At 36.0% G+C, this 7,057-nt stretch overlaps 1 protein-coding gene across 14 annotated transcripts in view; it reads right to left on the minus strand.

The window, feature by feature from the left end:
• CEP85L (centrosomal protein 85 like) overlaps positions 1-7,057 on the minus strand; it is a 201,168-nt gene that overhangs the window by 79,158 nt on the left and 114,953 nt on the right. The window lies entirely within an intron of this gene.

The following is a 7,057-nucleotide window of genomic DNA, read 5'->3' on the forward strand; positions in this document are numbered from 1 at the left end:
AAAGCAAGTAAAATCTCAAATTTTCAGAAGCAATTATTAGGGACAAAGAAATCAGTTCGCCTAAAACCTCAGAGGGTCTTTATCTTCACTTACCCCTTCCTTCAACTTATCCTTTTAAGAGCTTAGTCGTAACAACAAACTAATATTCTAAATATACTTTAACTTCCAAGAGGTAAGCAGTGTGAAGAGTATAGAAAAATAAATCAACTTCTATTCATGAAGTTTATGGTAAAGAAAACAAATATACCTATAAAATATATAAAGTCCCCTTTCAACTTCTGATTTACCTGACTTACCTGAATTATAAGAGATACTTATGCAATTAAAAATTAAGAACAAACAGGCTCCTCCCAACCTATTTTTGAACTATGAAGGCATTCCAGAGGAACAAGAAAGTTAACAAATAGCTTCCAGATAGAAGAAATAGCACATACAACGGCAGAGGTGTGAAAGCCGTTATGGTGGGAATCGATGCCAGATCAAGAAGGACCTTTGTATGTAATGCTGTAAAGTGTGGGTTTTTAACCTTGAGGGAGATGATGACACAAGGCAAAGTTCTCACTATGTGAGTGACAGTCAAATTTGTACTTGAGAAAGAAACATGGATATCAGGGTAAAGACTGAATAGGAGAGGGTCAAGACAGAAGACAGAAAGACCAGTTAATAGGCTTCTAAAAATGTTCAGAGGAGTGCTGATAAGGCTATGGGAACGCAGATTTATATTTAGTAATCTGCACTTGATTTCTTAGTGAATGAGGAGTCTGGTAGAAGACAGAAACAAGGATGAGCCTCAAATTTCCATTTTGGATGACAAATAAATGATGGTGCCACCCTAAAGATTGGGCATGCAAGGGGCTCAGGTGCTATGGTGCCAAACACAAAGATAATGAATTTAATGTGTGGGGAAAACTACAAACTCACTGAACTGAATTAGAATCTTCTTAACAATGGAGTAGCACCATAGTCTACAGAGTTCTGAAGCAAGTACCTGGAGACCTGAGGGCTGTGTTTTGTTGTTAAATTTGTTTTGTGGTACGTGTGTTTCCATTTCTCACTTTGGCTTTGGTTCTGTCAGCTTCCTTTGTATCAAATATGCAGTTCTCTTAAAAATCATATTGCTTCCTACTGTATATGCTAATTTGACTCTCAATCCTGAATTTCCTTGTCCTCCTGGTGTTATCTTGCACAGTGGGTTAACTTCCAAATGATAAATGTTTCACTTGCATGTTACATGTGTACTGACAGACAAGTTCCTTGAAGCCACAGAACATGCTATAGTATTTCTATCGCTCAGAGTGTATTTCATAAGTTTTGTAAATATTGTGCCAACCTACCTGAGCCCTTACTTTAAACTGGCCTCTCCTGATGTCAAACTCTTCCCCATTGCTACTTAGGATACTTAACAAGGAAAAGAGAGTCTGTCCAGAGCTCAGACATTTACGAAAAAATAAGATGTCTGGGCCTTCAAATACGTGGCAACTCAATTCTAAAAGTGAATGTCCCTCCCCCAGAAAGCCTTAAGACTTGTAGGTCACGGTAGTATTGGTCTTTTTTCCCCCAATTGATAAATAACTCCTATTCTCTCTTCTCTATCGCCTTAGGCACTTCTCCATCCCTTCAGTCTCAGACTATTCTCATTCTCATTTTTGCTCCAGAGTTTTTTCAATTAATCCTTCGTTAGGTAGCTTTAACATTTAAGGCAGTAATTTTCAAACTTCTAATAGAAAAGTACCCTCAAGAGTTAGGTAGAGTCTTCCTCCTGGGAGTTGGGGGGGGTCTAATCTGAAAAAGCACACTATCTTCAAAATACTGTGTGTATCACAAAAACTTATTCAAAGCTTGCATTTTACTGTATTGTGTATTTGAATATTAAAACGTTTTAATTTCATCACCACTTTAACTTTTTGTCGAAGGTTTCCAGAAACTGGTCTATGTTGAAACTTCTTTTGCCTCCAACACACCACTACAAACTGGAGTTTAAATATTCAGTGTAAAAGATAACATACATCATGATTTTCTTTACACAAAGTTAAGTGAAATAAGAAATACTTTTAAGGAATACATTAAAATGCCACAAAACTATAAAAAATGCAAATAAATGAACCCAGGATTCAGAATAATCATTTGCTTGGGTGGGGAGTATAGAAGAACATGGCAAGACCATGTGGTTAGGTATAAATTATTACTAACACCCTGGCTTTTGTTTTAGGTGGTAATCATAGAGGTGCTTATTACTAAAAATCTAAAAAAATAACTACAATTAAAACAAAATAAAAACTAAGTAACTACATAAAAGCAGGCTGTGCAATGTTAAGAGTATATAAAGTACCATGGATTATTATTACTCCAATGAGGAAAGAAAACGAAATTTAAAAAAAAATTTTTTTAAGGCTCAATTTAGGAAGTGCGGTCTTATATAGATAGTATGACCTTCCTTGACTCTTACCCTCCAAATATATTTATGACATTTTAAAAGACAGGAAAGAAAATTACTTTCTCAGTTATTCTACTCTTATCCCAAATCTCCAAATCATTCATATCCTTCTCCTCCTCCCCCACAATGAGTTTTAAATTGAGGATTTTTTAATTGTTCCTAATTCTGCAAGATCACTCATTCACTACAACCCTGCAGTCTTCCCCAATCCCCACTTTATTCCCTCATCCAACTGTTCATTCAATCAGTATTTAAGAATTACTACGAGCCAGGTTCTCTACTAGATAATAGTGCTATACAGAATAAATAGTGGTATAAATATGCGTTATTGGATCAGCTTTCAAGGAGCTGCAGTCTAGTCTAGACAGATATTCTAATGAACACAATACAAACATAATAATAGAGGTATATGCAGAATTGTTTCACAAAAGGCAAGGAGGGCTGAACAGAAGATGTAAAATGAAACAGTACTTTGCTGGGAATAAAGGTTGGTAAGGAGGACATTCCTACAAAAAGAAGGCAGGCTTAAAATAGAACAATAGCCTGTTCAGAGGGCCACTGGCAGCTGAACACTGCCAGAGCACAGGATACAAAGGAAGGTGATAAGAGGCTAAGCTAGAAAGACAGGGCCTAAAAAAGCAAACAAGAGGTGTGGATTTTAGAAACCTCAGTTGGAGAACCCAGTCTTCCTCTTTCAATCAAGGCCTGCCCCATACCACTACAGAAACATCCACTAAACATCCACAGGAAGTCTTAACTTTTTTGTGCTGTGGACTTTTTTGGCAGAGTGCCATAAACCTACAGCTCTGCTCTCAGAATATTTTTCTGTGCATAAAATACACAGGATTCCAAATAATTTTTGGAGACACTCCACTCTTAAGGTAATGAAGAGTAAGCGTGGGCTGTGCATAGTGACTTTTTTATGGTGAGTAAAGTAAGGAAGGGGGGAAAAAGAGTAACTCACAGTGGAGAAACGTGATGAACATCACTTCAGCCAGGTGACCAAGGTCAACAACAACAGTGATAAGGCACGTTGACAGTACGTCCCCTTGGTATGTGATGAAAACGGCACTTTACCTCTCTGGTCTTCCTCTCAAAAACATATTAACCAGTTTAACCATGAGGAAAACATCAGATAGAACCCAACTGGGGAACACTCTACAAAACATCTGACCAGCACTCTTTAAAATGGTCAGGGTAATCAGAAGAAGGAACGTCTGAGAAACTGTCACAAGCAAGGGGACCAAAGGAGACATGACTACTAAATACATTCTGGGATCCTGGATAGGATCCTGGAACAGAAAAAGGAAACCAGGGAAAACTGAGGAAATCTGAATAAAGGATGGACTTTATATAATACAATATGATATAATACAAATATATAAGTATCTATTTATATATAAATATAAAATAATATAAACAAAGGATGGGGTTTAAAAAAATGTACCAACAGTGGTGCAATTGTTGTGACAAATAGGCACATCATACTAATGTAGGATGTTAACAAAAGGGGAGACCAGGTGTGGGGTATACAGGAACTCTCTGTACTATATTTGCAATAATCCTGTAAATTTAGAACTATTCTAAAATAAGACTTTTCAAACAAAATAAATAAGATGCATAGAATTAGAAAGGAAATGAACTATACTGAAATAATTACTACAAATTTGTGATATAGTATCTGTGCTTCTTTATTAATGCATTAAATAATATTTACAAGCAGGTGTAATTATGGTAATTTCAAAGTATTAATGACTGTAACCAGTATTTCAAGCCACGTGCAACAACAATAGTACATGAACTGATCTGAGATTGCTACCGTGACCGTCAAATGCACTGCTGACACTTCTTCAGTCTTCGGTCTACAGTCAAAACCATTGGGGAGGGGGCTGGCCCCGTGACCGAGTGGTTAAGTTCGCGCACTCTGCTGCAGGCGGCCCAGTGTTTCGTTGGTTCGAATCCTGGGTGCGGACATGGCACTGCTCATCAAACCACGCTGAGGCAGCGTCCCACATGCCACAACTAGAAAGACCCACAGCGAAGAATATACAACTATGTACCAGGGGACTTTGGGGAGAAAAAGGAAAAAGATAAAAAAAATAAAAATAAAAAACTGAAAAAATGCTAAATCTCATTCAGAGTTTAGTAACAATAAAGATGTAATTTTTTTCCTACCCAAGTTCAAAGACTACTGAACGCTACCCATGGACTGCAGGTTAAGAATCACCTTCTAAAGGAAAAGAAAAAATAAATACTAACACGAAATGGACACTGTGTTGCAGGATCTCTAACGGTCACTGCACATCCTTCATCCCACTAAACCCTCACAACAAACCCATTCCAGAGCGGAGGCAGCTTTCAGAAGTTGTTTGTGTAGGGTCACGTGACCAAAAATAGATTCAACCTATAGTCTGACTTCAAATGAAGATTCTGGCAAAGCCCCTTTAAGACATCTTCCAGCCCCGTGGTGGAATTCTTGAGGAACATTCTACTGATGATACTGTAGTTCACCAGTGCTCCTATTAAACAACTTTCAGTTTGGACAATCAGGCTAAAGCTACAACATAACACTTCCTAGAGCTCATTTGGACTAATAATAATAAAAAGCAGTAGCAGCAGCTAACAAAAAGGAAAAGTGTAAACACAGAAGCTCCCAATCTTGTATGAATCTGAAAAGGCTGAATGTTGTCTCTACTTTCCAACTCTGATACAGTTCGTTAGATCCTTCTAAGGGTGCGTGTGTGTGTGGAGCCTATGTATGCTTTTAAAGCAAATGTGCCAACATGTGAGATATCTAGGGCATATTTTCTTCAGAGGGGTTATGGCAGTTTCTTAGTTTATCCAACTAAGAATTACTAATTCTATTTTCTTAGAACTAGAGGTGCTCACATTACAATGATCTAATCGCTAAACTTCATTTTCAAATCAATGTCTAACTGGCAGACAAATTTAAAGCAGACTCTAAAAATAGTAAGTTTTCAGTAATTCATCTATCTCCATCTCAAAATTTCTTAGTTGATGTATGCTATCCTATGAAATCTATATCCAAATTATGATTTTTTTTTCTCCCACAACACGCCAATCTATCAGCAATTGTAACTAAACAGATGCGGATTTGAACCCCCAGTCTGTCCTTTAGCAACTGTGTCATCTTTCACAAATTACTATAAACCACTTTAGGCTCGTATTTCAAACCTAGGTTTTGTACTGCAGCCATCAACGGCAATTGATGATAATAATAAGAGATCCTTATTACATAAGGATTGAAAGAAATAATGTTTGTAGAGTACTGAGCAAAATATCAAACATTATTCACGCAATTTCTTTAACTTGGCGTTTTACTTTTAAGTTGTAAATTTTCCCTTAGCAATGTTCACAGAGGGTGTTTGCTGAAATATTATTTTTCTGTTAGTTTTAGCTGATTCATTAAATAACAAGAGATTTGCTCTAGAGAAGGATTTTATCTTTCTTTGGAAGAAGCCAAAATCATCTCCATTTAAGGACACATAAGCAGCTGCTGCAGCACATTTCAGTTACCCATGAGAAAGCGAAGCAGGCTGAGTTCACGCTGCGATAAGTATAAAAACATGAAAAAATTAACCAACAGTTCCCTCCAGAATTACAAAAGAGATTTAAGAATTAGAATTTGCAGGTGTGGTGATTTAAGTAAATCTAATATATTAACAAAAAATTAGAAAAAAACAGGAAAATGATGCCTGGCTTTTCAAAAGAATTCTCTTCCCAGTTCTACTATAAAATAAACTGTTCTAGGAAATTCAAAAATATCATTCCGTTTACTAAAATTTAATTTATATAGTAATTTTCAGGAAAACAGTTGCTGCATTAAGTGAGGTACAATCCTTTTAGAAATATTACAAAACATAAATTTCCAACACGCACACCTATTGTCAATAAAGTATCATTAACTAGGATGCCACTGATGAGAAATCTGATTATTTCTTTGTTGCTAGCAAGTTACTCTTGATACTGTGTCAGCTTATAAAAATTTTAGTAAGATTTTACGGTAATTCAATGCAGCTGTTAAAAAAAATCCTAAATACTTAAATTTGTAAATTGAAACTTTTCTCAGAGTGCCATGTATCAGTTTAAATACGAGAATTGCTGTTCATAAACAGATTGTCAAAGCCCTAATTAAAGAAAATACAAGTGAATTAAGTATTTATTAGTTCTTACTTTGTAAGATAAAGCAAATTTTTTAAATCCAAAATCAGCTATTAGCCTGGTCATCTCACACACTCCCTCCCCCATATACACAAAGACATGAGGAGAGAAAACAAAACAAGATAGAAAAAGGTACAAAATTTGATTCTGTGAAAATGTTTAATTATTGTCTTGCTAGAAGCTAACTTTATGAAGCTGCATATTAAAGTAACAGCAGTAATAACAACTCATGGAAAGTTGTTTGGCTTAAGCCAGTATTATTCTTCTCACTCTGTTAAAATTCCTCTAACAGCTTTGCTTCTTCAGCATTATTGCCGCCAGTATACTATACAAGTACTTCTAAGCATGAAGATGCATGAATCTTTAAAAAGAGCTTTCTACCACCCCAAATTTACTTAGTTCTTTTCATTTATCTTGCATATACTTTTTAAAATTAAAAAC

The sequence above is a fragment of the Equus przewalskii genome, chromosome 9 (assembly GCF_037783145.1).
Source record: "Equus przewalskii isolate Varuska chromosome 9, EquPr2, whole genome shotgun sequence".
Lineage (NCBI taxonomy): Eukaryota > Metazoa > Chordata > Mammalia > Perissodactyla > Equidae > Equus > Equus przewalskii.